This window comes from Rattus norvegicus, chromosome 15, assembly GCF_021556685.1.
Source record: "Rattus norvegicus strain SHRSP/BbbUtx chromosome 15, alternate assembly SHRSP_T2T, whole genome shotgun sequence".
In the NCBI taxonomy this organism is placed as follows: domain Eukaryota; kingdom Metazoa; phylum Chordata; class Mammalia; order Rodentia; family Muridae; genus Rattus; species Rattus norvegicus.
Window position 1 is genome coordinate 33,780,782 of NC_141548.1, and position 12,326 is coordinate 33,793,107.

Here is a 12,326-nt window from a genome sequence, read left to right on the forward strand (position 1 = left end):
TTCCTAGGTAAGTGCTCTACCACTGAGCTAAATCCCCAGCCCCTCCAAGTTTCATTATTTAACATCCTCCTTGATGCACACTCATTTCTGCTTGTGAATTATGCTTTTGCCCATGTGCATCTCTTAGGACTTAAACCAGCACATTTGTCATGTATGTTCTCTTTAGAATAAACACACCAAGGCTTTCCCAGCTGTGTGGTTCTCTAGCAATGGCCCCCTCCCCTAGGCAAAAACATTGCTTTTCTCTCTAGCTTCCCACTAGAAGCTAAGTGACTGAAGTTATTTCCAAACCTCACACCCTTCTATGATGACTCATGAAGCAGTAGAATTTTCTAGTCCTTTCAACCTTTGGGATATAAAAGATGGATGTGGTTCAGATGATTTTAGCCTAGAGGCAGCAGTGACTGAGATGAAGAAGCTTAGGGGGACCCATGGTGCTGAACCACCCTGTTGCTATGGATACTGAGCACACAGGCGGGTACAGAGCTGATTGGGAGGAGCTTTGCATTGGTGGGAGTTGGAGTACAGGTTTTGGGGAGAGACACTGAAGTCCTGGCCTCCATGGTCCCTCTGTGATCTCACTTCTGGTCTGAGCTTTTGGGAGAAATCTCTCTAAGAGGGGACAAGCTGGTCTGTGAACACAGGGCTGAGGCCCTAATGGACTAAATCACATGCAGCATTGAGTGTCCTTAGTAGGGGGAAGAGGTAGGACCTGCTCAGACCCCCGTGGACTTTAAACCACAGAAGTTTCTAGATTTAGCTGACTGGGAATGAAAGAGATGGGGTGGAGCTGGGAGGGCAGAGAAAGCCTGGCCTTGTTTCCAGAAGAGGATAGAAAATCCAAGAGTTGTCCCTTAATGGTAAAGCTATGGGAGAGAGACACACTACCCAGGAAGGCCCATCTACAAGTGACTTCAGCTATCTCTTCTGTGTCTCACACACAACCAAGCTTTCTCTCTCATGTTTTCCGTATGACACAGAGGAAGTAGCAGGCGACCCTGAGCCCCAAGACAGGAGACACCCAACTTTTTTCTTGAAGGGCTCACTTTAGACCTGTCAGAATGGCAGGCACTACAGAGACCTGGAAAAGAGAAATGAGCTGAAAAAAGAGATACCCATAGACATACAAGAAGCCTACAGAACTCCAAATAGATTGGACCAGAAAAGAAACACCTCCTGTCACGTAATTGTCAAAACACCAAACGCACAAAATAAAGAAAGAATATTAAAAGCAGTAAGGGAAAAAGGTCAAGTAACATATAAAGGCAGACGTATCAGAATCACACCAGACTTCTCGCCAGAAACTATGAAGGCCAGAAGATCCTGGACTGATGTCATACAGACCCTAAGAGAACACAAATGCCAGCCCAGGTTGCTGTATCCTGCAAAACTCTCAATTAACATAGATGGAGAAAGCAAGATATTCCATGACAAAACCAAATTTACACAATATCTTTCTACAAATCCAGCACTACAAAGGATAATAAATGGTAAAGCCCAACATAAGGAGGCAAGCTATACCCTAGAAGAAGCAAGAAACTAATCGTCTTGGCAACAAAACAAAGAGAAGAAAAGCACACAAACATAACCTCACATCCAAATATGAATATAACGGGAAGCAATAATCACTATTCCTTAATATCTCTCAACATGAATGGCCTCAACTCCCCAATAAAAAGAAATAGTTTAACAAACTGGATACGCAATGAGGACCCTGCATTCTGCTGCCTACAGGAAACACACCTCAGAGACAAAGACAGACACTACCTCAGAGTGAAAGGCTGGAAAACAACTTTCCAAGCAAATGGTCAGAAGAAGCAAGCTGGAGTAGCCATTCTAATATCAAATAAAATCAATTTTCAACTAAAAGTCATCAAAAAAGATAAGGAAGGACACTTCATATTCATCAAAGGAAAAATCCACCAAGATGAACTCTCAATCCTAAATATCTATGCTCCAAATACAAGGGCACCTACATACGTAAAAGAAACCTTACTAAAGCTCAAAACACACATTGCACCTCACACAATAATAGTAGGAGACTTCAACACCCCACTCTCATCAATGGACAGATCATGGAAACAGAAATTAAACAGAGACGTAGACAGACTAAGAGAAGTCATGAGCCAAATGGACTTAACAGATATTTATAGAACATTCTAGCCTAAAGCAAAAGGATATACCTTCTTCTCAGCTCCTCATGGTACTTTCTCCAAAATTGACCATATAATTGGTCAAAAAACGGGCCTCAACAGGTACAGAAAGATAGAAATAATCCCATGCGTGCTATCAGACCACCACAGCCTAAAACTGGTCTTCAATAACAATAAGGGAAGAATGCCCACATATACGTGGAAATTGAACAATGCTCTACTGAATGATAACCTGGTCAAGGAAGAAATAAAGAAAGAAATTAAAGACTTTTTAGAATTTAATGAAAATGAAGGTACAACATACCCAAACTTACGGGACACAATGAAAGCTGTGATAAGAGGAAAACTCATAGAGCTGAGTGCCTGCAGAAAGAAACAGGAAAGAGCATATGTCAGAAGCTTGACAGCACACCTAAAAGCTCTAGAACAAAAAGAAGCAAATACACCCAGGAGGAGTAGAAGGCAGGAAATAATCAAACTCAGAGCTGAACTCAACCAAGTAGAAACAAAAAGGACCATAGAAAAAATCAACAGAACCAAAAGTTGGTTCTTTGAGAAAATCAACAAGATAGATAAACCCTTAGCCAGACTAACGAGAGGACACAGAGAGTGTGTCCAAATTAACAAAATCAGAAATGAAAAGGGAGACATAACTACAGATTCAGAGGAAATTCAACAAATCATCAGATCTTACTATAAAAACATATATTCAACAAAACTTGAAAATCTACAGGAAATTTCCTAGACAGATACCAGGTACCGAAGTTAAATCAGGAACAGATAAACCAGTTAACCAACCCCATAACTCCTAAGGAAATAGAAGCAGTCATTAAAGGTCTCCTAACCAAAAAGAGCCCAGGTCCAGACGGGTTTAGTGCAGAATTCTATCAAACCTTCATAGAAGACCTCATACCAACATTATCCAAACTATTCCAAAAAATTGAAACAGATGGATCACTACCGAATACCTTCTACGAAGCCACAATTACTCTTATACCTAAACCGCACAAAGACACAACAAAGAAAGAGAACTTCAGACCAATTTCCCTTATGAATATCGACACAAAAATACTCAATAAAATTCTGGCAAACCGAATTCAAGAGCACATCAAAACAATCATCCACCATGATCAAGTAGGCTTCATCCCAGGCATGCAGGGATGGTTTAATATACGGAAAACCATCAGCGTGATCCATTATATAAACAAACTGAAAGAACAAAACCACATGATCATTTCATTAGATGCTGAGAAAGCATTTGACAAAATTCAACACCCCTTCATGATAAAAGTCCTGGAAAGAATAGGAATTCAAGGCCCATACCTAAACATAGTAAAAGCCATATACAGCAAACCAGTTGCTAACATTAAACTAAATGGAGAGAAACTTGAAGCAATCCCACTAAAATCAGGGACTAGACAAGGGTGCCCACTCTCTCCCTGCTTATTCAATATAGTTCTTGAAGTTCTAGCCAGAGCAATCAGACAACAAAAGGAGATCAAGGGGATACAGATCGGAAAAGAAGAGGTCAAAATATCACTATTTGCAGATGATATGATAGTATATTTAAGTGATCCCAAAAGTTCCACCAGAGAACTACTAAAGCTGATAAACAACTTCAGCAAAGTGGCTGGGTATAAAATTAACTCAAATAAATCAGTTGCCTTCCTCTATACAAAAGAGAAACATGCCGAGAAAGAAATTAGGGAAACGACACCCTTCATAATAAACCCAAATAATATAAAGTACCTCGGTGTGACTTTAACCAAGCAAGTAAAAGATCTGTACAATAAGAACTTCACGACACTGAGGAAAGAAATTGAAGAAGACCTCAGAAGACAGAAAGATCTCCCATGCTCATGGATTGGCAGGATTAATATAGTAAAAATGGCCATTTTACCAAAAGCAATCTACAGATTCAATGCAATCCCCATCAAAATACCAATCCAATTCTTCAAAGAGTTAGACAGAACAATTTTCAAATTCATCTGGAATAACAAAAAACTCAGGATAGCTAAAGCTATCCTCAACAATAAAAGGACTTCAGGGGGAATCACTATCCCTGAACTGAAGCAGTATTACAGAGCAATAGTGATAAAACCTGCATGGTATTGGTACAGAGACAGACAGATATACCAATGGAATAGAAGTGAAGACCCAGAAATGAACCCACACACCTATGGTCACTTGATTTTTGACAAAGGAGCCAAAACCATCCAATGGAAAAAAGATAGCATTTTCAGCAAATGGTGCTGGTTCAACTGGAGGGCAACATGTAGAAGAATGCAGATCGATCCATGCTTATCACCCTGTACAAAGCTTAAGTCCAAGTGGATCAAGGACCTCCACATCAAACCAGACACACTCAAACTAATAGAAGAAAAACTAGGGAAGCATCTGGAACACATGGTCACTGGAAAAAATTTCCTGAACAAAACACCAATGGCTTATGCTCTAAGATCAAGAATCGACAAATGGGATCTCATAAAACTGCAAAGCTTCTGTAAGGCAAAGGACACTGTGGTTAGGACAAAACGGCAACCAACAGATTGGGAAAAGATCTTTACCAATCCTACAACAGATAGAGGCCTTATATCCAAAATATACAAAGAACTCAAGAAGTTAGACCGCAGGGAAACAAATAACCCTATTAAAAAATGGGGTTCAGAGCTAAACAAAGAATTCACAGCTGAGGAATGCCAAATGGCTGAGAAACACCTAAAGAAATGTTCAACATCTTTAGTCATAAGGGAAATGCAAATCAAAACAACCCTGAGATTTCACCTAACACCAGTGAGAATGGCTAAGATCAAAAACTCAGGTGACAGCAGATGCTGGAGAGGATGTGGAGAAAGAGGAACACTCCTCCATTGTTGGTGGGATTGCAGACTGGTACAACCATTCTGGAAATCAGTCTGGAGGTTCCTCAGAAAATTGGACATTGAACTGCCTGAGGATCCAGCTATACCTCTCTTGGGCATATACCCAAAAGATGCCTCAACATATAAAAGAGACACGTGCTCCACTATGTTCATTGCAGCCTTATTTATAATAGCCAGAAGCTGGAAAGAACCCAGATGCCCTTCAACAGAGGAATGGATACAGAAAATGTGGTACATCTACACAATGGAATATTACTCAGCTATCAAAAACAACGACTTTATGAAATTCGTAGGCAAATGGTTGGAACTGGAAAATATCATCCTGAGTGAGCTAACCCAATCACAGAAAGACATACATGGTATGCACTCATTGATAAGTGGCTATTAGCCCAAATGCTTGAATTACCCTAGATGCCTAGAACAAATGAAACTCAAGACGGGTGATCAAAATGTGAATGCTTCACTCCTTCTTTAAAAGGGGAACAAGAATACCCTTGGCAGGGAAGAGAGAGGCAAAGATTAAAACAGAGACTGAAGGAACACCCATTCAGAGCCTGCCCCACATGTGGCCCATACATATACAGCCACACCCAATTAGACAAGATGGATGAAGCAAAGAAGTGCAGACCGACAGGATGTAGATCGCTCCTGAGAGACACAGCCAGAATACAGCAAATACAGAGGCCAGCAGCAAACCACTGAACTGAGAATAGGACCCCCGTTGAAGGAATCAGAGAAAGAACTGGAAGAGCTTGAAGGGGCTCGAGACCCCATATGTACAACAATGCCAAGCAACCAGAGCTTCCAGGGACTAAGCCACTACCTAAAGACTATACATGGACTGACCCTGGACTCTGACCTCATAGGTAGCAATGAATATCCTAGTAAGAGCACCAGTGGAAGGGGAAGCCCTGGGTCCTGCTAAGACTGAACCCCCAGTGAACTAGACTATGCGGGGAGGGCGGCAATGGGTGGAGGGTTGGGAGGGGAACACCCATAAGGAAGGGGAGGGGGGAGGGGGATGTTTGCACGGATACCGGGAAAGGGAATAACACATGAAATGTATATAAGAAATACTCAAGTTAATAAAAAAATGTATATAAGAAATATTCAAGTTAATAAAAAAAAAGGAAAAAAAAAAAGAAAAATGTGCTGAGCATTGGACTTGCCTGGGCTTTGAGTAGATGTATGTATGGAGACGGGGCAAGTAGAATGCAAAAATGTGCTGTTGGCCACCCTAAAAGAGTTGTTCCCTGTGAATGGACATGAAACCAGTCTTTCCAGTCAGAAAAAGTGCTTTATTCAGTTGCTGCCATCTGTCCTAAAACAATCCTGGACTCAGCTATAGGGAAGATGATTAGACAGGAAATGATCCATGCTGCTTCTTGTATTTAGCTGTTTTTCATAGTTTTCTTTATCCAGGATAAAAAGCTTAAAACTCTCGTGAAGACCTGTGGAGCTGATCCATCAGTTTTCCCATAGGAGACGATGCCTGCAGCTGCTTTTTTACACACAAGAGGCCCTCCAGAATCTTCTTGTAAATGGAGGGGGCACACGGTGAGCTGTTGTTCATCCTCTCTCATGTTACAGCTCCTCCCAGAGAAGTACAGCTTTTAAGTTCCTCTTGTGGGAGGTCAAAGGGCAGGCCTGGGGCCCCTGGCCTTCTCACCTGTGACTGGACATGGTTAGGGCTGCAACTCTCTCCTGAGGCAAGCCCCTGCCCTTTTCCCAGATCTATGATCCACTCTCTGTGAAGGTGTGTGGGACTCTTGTCTCCAGGCCGTCAAGGACATAGACTCACAGCATGTAGGGGAAGCCCATAGACAAAATATGTGTCTGCTCAGAGACATCTGGCCATGGTTATGACACACTCAGGATTCCAACTTTCTAAAGCCTGAGCCTTCAGTCAAGTGTTGTTTTGTACACACATCCTTTTATACAATCTACCTTAAACAAAGCCTGCAAGTCAGCTCTGGGACCCTAGTTCATTACTGGTTCCTGCTGTTACCAGAGAGAAAGATAATAGCCAGTGAGTCTCTTTATGTTTGATTCTATAGGCCCCCAGATTCCTTTCCCATCCAACTGACCCCAGAGTTGAAGGCAATCCAACTTACCTCAAAGGAAGCTCCCTTGGTGTTTGAGTCTCCCACACATATCTCACTCGCTTTGATGTAAGAACTTTGGAACTGGGACTCACAAACCCGATCCTTCTGTACTGTCAGCTCAACCTCCCGCAGTGTGTTTGGGAATTCCCCCTGTGGGGTTATCTTTCCCCAACCAGCCATGTAGCACATATCCCCTGGCTACACATGGGCATTGTGCCTGGGCAGGTTGAGAGGCCTCACAGCGCTAGTCCTCTTGGCACTTCTCACCAGCTGATAGAGAAGAGACAGAAGAGAGCAGCTCAACCAAGAGGCTGGCGCTCTGGGTCACATTGAAACTCAGGGTGGAAGGAGGGAAGAAGTAAGATGAGATAAGGAGGGCAGGGAGAAGTCCTGCACCAAGCAGAGCACAGTGACCAGGGCTGGGATTAGGAGTGAGGGCTGAAGGATGTGTGGAGGTATGTGGGTGGGAGAATGGCAGGTCTCACCTTTAATAGCATGATGTCATTGGAACGTTTATCAGGATTATAGGCAGGGTGGGGAGTGTCGTTTGCCACAGGGATAGTCTGCTGTGTCTTCTCTTTAGCCTTGATGTTGTGGGTCCCCAGTGTGACTGTCATTGATCTGTGAATAGAGCAGAATGTGGAGGGGAGACAGAGAGTCAGAGCGGACACAGTCCAGGAACTGCGAAAGGCAAGAGAGGAAGGGTGGTATTCCAACTGCAGGGACCTGAGGACACAGGAGGGCCTCAGGGTTTGACCTCCTGCTCTCTGATTCTCAAGAACATAAGATTCCTGGGGGCTCCCTCTTGCATCTAGGCAATATTCTGAGATTTGCATCGACTTTTAATGTGAACTTTCAAACTCAACCACTGCTTTCGTTTACCAGTGTAATTAATCAACTCTTACTTTTACTCTTCCTGCTTGCTGTAATCTCTCACCCTTTTACTAACAAAGGAGGACAAAAAGATCAGGGTGGATATTCTATGTTGCTTTGAAAAACAAATGTTTCACTCTATGGCTTGATGGACATAGCTCTGATGTTAGTAAACTTTTAAGCCAGAGGAACTGAAGCTACAAGCGGTGATGAGCTATCAACATGGTGGTCTAAAAATGCGGCGTATACTGTTAAGACTTCTGAGCCCTGTGGGCAGTCCCTTGTGCTCAGTTCTTGAGACTAGTTGCTCACAACTGTATGTGCTGTGAAACGTGGTAGTATGCATACAGTGTAATGCTAGTGTGTGAGCATCTGTGCCAGAAAAAGACCCATAAAAGCCCCCAAAAAGTCATGAAGGGACGTGATAAAAATACTTTTAATTTGAATGAAGGATTATAGTTCTATGCATCCCATTTGACGGACCAAAAACGGACTTATGAAAATACATGACAATATTTCTGGACATCTTGAAATATGATTTTAAATTCTCATATTAAGTTTCAAAGCAAGGCTACATCACTGTTCACAAAACTCCATTCTGCTGGGTTGATATTTGTATATTTAATATGGTTCAATTTGAGCTCACCATAATTCCTTCTTCACTTGGAACATTCATGGCAAGTTGAATTTCACATTAAAGATGAAATGAGTAGTTAAATACACTGGAAAGTTAAAGTGGCAACTAAGTTTTCACTGTGAAGTCTGTCCCCGATTTTGTTTGTTTTGTGGTAAGTAACTTGATATTGCTGCCAGAGTGTCCTCGGCTTGGCCATCCTACTGAAATGAGAATGATGTCACCAGAGTCAGCCCAGTCACTCCTTAAGAGTTTTTGACATGGGAGATGATCTTATCCTGTGAACCTTATGAAATTCTTTAACAACTTTATACATGTTTTCAATGTATTTTGATTATTTGATTACCCACAATCACCGCCTCTCATGCCCCTCTTATCCCATCTAATTCCCACTCAGACCTTCTTCTCTCTTCATAAGCTTTTTTGATATTCTGTGCAAAGACCCTTCTGCCTACATCTCCAAACTCCAATGCCCCTTACACTTCACCAGTCTCAGAGGCCTCCCACCCATCATTCAATATCTTTTAACTAAATGGATTCTACATCCTACCTCTTCACCTACAATACTCCCATGGTCAGTCAAAAGCCTAAGTGAACCTTCCACTTATTCAAAGCCTCTGCTTCATCAGCACTGCCTGTGTCCCTATCCACCTTACATTATATTTTCCATGACCACTGGAAACCCTAATCACTTCTTAATCCTAGACCTTAAAGGTGCTTTCTCCCTTCAATATCCCTAGAAGTTCATACTTGATATAATTTTTTTGCCTTTACTTGGACAGATTCTCATAATTACCATGCCCAACAACCAGGATTGTCTTTTCCCCAGGATTCAGACACAGTCCCTCCTTTTCAGGCCAGGCAATCACTAAGGTACTGGTCTATTTCCCCCTTTTCCCTCCTGCCTACTACAGTATGTGGATGACCTCCTGCCTGCTTTAGTATGTGGATATTCTCCTGCCTGCTACAATATGTCAATAGCTTCCTCCTTTGTAGTCCTTCCCTCTCAGACAGCCAATACTGCCTCACTCATTGCTTTCCTGAGTTCCAGGGGTTCCAAAGCTAAACTCTCCTCTCCTACAGTCACCTATCTTGGAATTTCTCTCACTCCAACCCATAAACACTTCACTCAAAATCGCCTTGCCTATTTCTGCCCTCAACAAAATGTGAACAACTTTTCACGGGAGGGGGGGGTCAGTTTCCTCTGTTCAGGGGTCTCTGGATACTCACTTCTACATCCTCTATACTAAGTTGCTTCTGCATGAACATTTCTTGACAAGCAATTCCTTAAACAAACATACAAAATCTCTTTGCAACCCTGGCCCTCAGCCTCCAAATCTATGCAGAACTTTCCATCTTTACACTTCCAAAGAGCAATGCCTGTAAATCTTGGAACACTTTCTAGTACCGGCGTTTACCCCTGTAACTTACCTCTTCAGAATCTAAGAAACGTCATTCTAGGGTGGCATCCCTGCCTGAGGGCTCTTGCCACAAATCTCTGCTCATCTCTAAATCAAACAAACTAACTGGGATTCCCCCTCACAGTGTATTCCTCTCTCTCTCTCTCTCTCTCTCTCTCTCTCTCTCTCTCTCTCTCTCTCTCTCTAACTTACAAAGGTCTCTAAACCCTCCTCTCTTAGATTCTATCCCTCCACCTTCTCTTTTCAAAAACTCATTACCCTCATTTCTTTCCTGTCCTAATGCAATTCCTCCGTGTTTTCCCTTTACCACAACATTTCCCAGACCCTGTTCACTCCTATCCAGAGACTCCCAACGATCTCCTCCATCATCCCTCTCACATAAAGAGGCTCCTCTAGCAACTTCTTCTTATACTCTTTATACATATGCCCCTCTCTTCTCCCAAGAGGCCACAATGTTGCAGGATACACAGTGGTTCCAGATTATGCTATCATCAAGGAGGCCTCCTTCACCCCCACACACTATCAATTATTAATAGCCTTCACCAGAGTCTTCCAAATTGCCAAACGTACATTATTGATGGAGTATACAGACTCCATATATATTTGACTTAACACACTTGACCATCTGGAAGAAACAAGGACTTCAAACACAAAACACAAAAGTAATTGAGTGCAATTACTAACTCTTTATATACTCATCAAGGTCTTACTTTTGTTTTCTCAAATTGTCTGAGTTCATTGCAAGGCACATGAGGCACACCCCTCCATCATCAGTAAAGACAATAATCACACCAACACGACAGCCTGTCAAGCTGCCTTTTTATCCCTTACAATTCATCACACTTCTCTCTGGACCACCCTACTACATAACCAAGAAAACAACATATATAACCAACCGTCTTTTAGCACAGGACACAACCCTCTACTTAGATCAAATATTTCACTCTAATAATAAATCACTTTTCTCCTTTCCTCAAAACCATCTGACTCTCACCCCATTAGATAAGAACCTAACTCAAACCTGCAATGTATGTCAGCAAAATAATACCACCTCCACTATATGATGCCCTCATATTCCTACTCACCAAGTTATAAAAGCTTGAAGTTATAAAATCTAAAACAATGTTCTAAGGTATAAAATGCAAGGGTAAAGATCTGAGACTATAAAAGCTAACCCGCGAGAGCCTGTAAGATGGTCTAAGGTAGTGTTTTAAGTTCTAAGGATGTGGAAGCTTAAGTAAGTTGTGAGGGTTTATTTATGAATCTGAAATAAATAAAAAGGTGTTTAAGATTCCTTTCTCTCTGTCTATCCTATTGTTTGACTTTACTTTAACACAAAGATTTAAATCCACTGCTCTATCTACAATATATAGTTCAGTAAGATTACAAAAAATGGTACAATTTTATCTCTTTTTATAAATCTAAGAATTCTCATAAGTGGACTTAATCTACCTCCTACAGATCAAATGAACTCCAAATTGACTTCTGTCAATCAACAGCCTAAAATTTCCCCACCTATTTTTGAGCATGGGATCTCTCTCCCTTTTCGTGGTCTTCTCCCCCTAACTACCAGGACCATGGGAGTGGAAATTTCATATGTACACCAAAGATTTTTTTAAAAGGTTTCTGCTTGCTGCCCTTAGAGTCATTGTAGATGTGGCTGCTCTTTCACATGTACATCAGTAGGTGGCAGAGAGGAGAGAGACTATGTCCACACTCAGTGTTCTGACCTATGAATATCTAAATGATTAATGTAACATTCCCTACAGAAAGGAAGCCTAAGACCACCTCCAGTACAGCACCAAGGGTCCAGACAGAGAGTTAGCCTGACATGAACAACAGTCTGGCAACATGCAGGCCTAGAAGAGGGCAGATGACCCATGTGTGGCACCATAATGCATGAGCAGGGTACAGCACTCCTGAGACTACTCCTGGATGACACCAGGCACTCAGAGACCATGGGCACTACTAAGAAAAACAAGTATTAGTGGAGAAATGAAAGAAAAGAGAAACAGAAAGATGTGAGCACAATGAAGAAAAGCAGAACTGAAGACCCAAGGTAGTGAGAAACAGCCTGTTGTAGATACCTGGTGATGCCACCTGATGAGCACATAGCCTGTGCTGCCACTGGGGGGCACATCTGGGTCCATGGCCCTGCAGTAGCAGGGTTCTGTTACCATCAAAGGCCAGGTGGATGTCCTTGGTCTGGTCTGCTACCCAGGGATATTTCGTTGTCTGAAGACTGTGGAGAGCTGGTC

General features: G+C 42.2%; 1 non-coding gene and 1 pseudogene across 1 annotated transcript; one reads left to right on the forward strand and one right to left on the reverse strand.

Annotated features, from left to right (window-relative positions):
- Positions 1-7,001: 7,001 nt before the first annotated feature.
- Positions 7,002-7,757, reverse strand: LOC134482068 (granzyme C-like; annotated as a pseudogene).
- A 3,943-nt stretch (positions 7,758-11,700) lies between these two features.
- Positions 11,701-11,829, forward strand: LOC120097241 (small nucleolar RNA SNORA17). Its single transcript, XR_015639198.1, has one exon. It is a non-coding gene; the product is annotated as a small nucleolar RNA SNORA17 (small nucleolar RNA).
- The last annotated feature ends 497 nt before the right edge of the window (positions 11,830-12,326 follow it).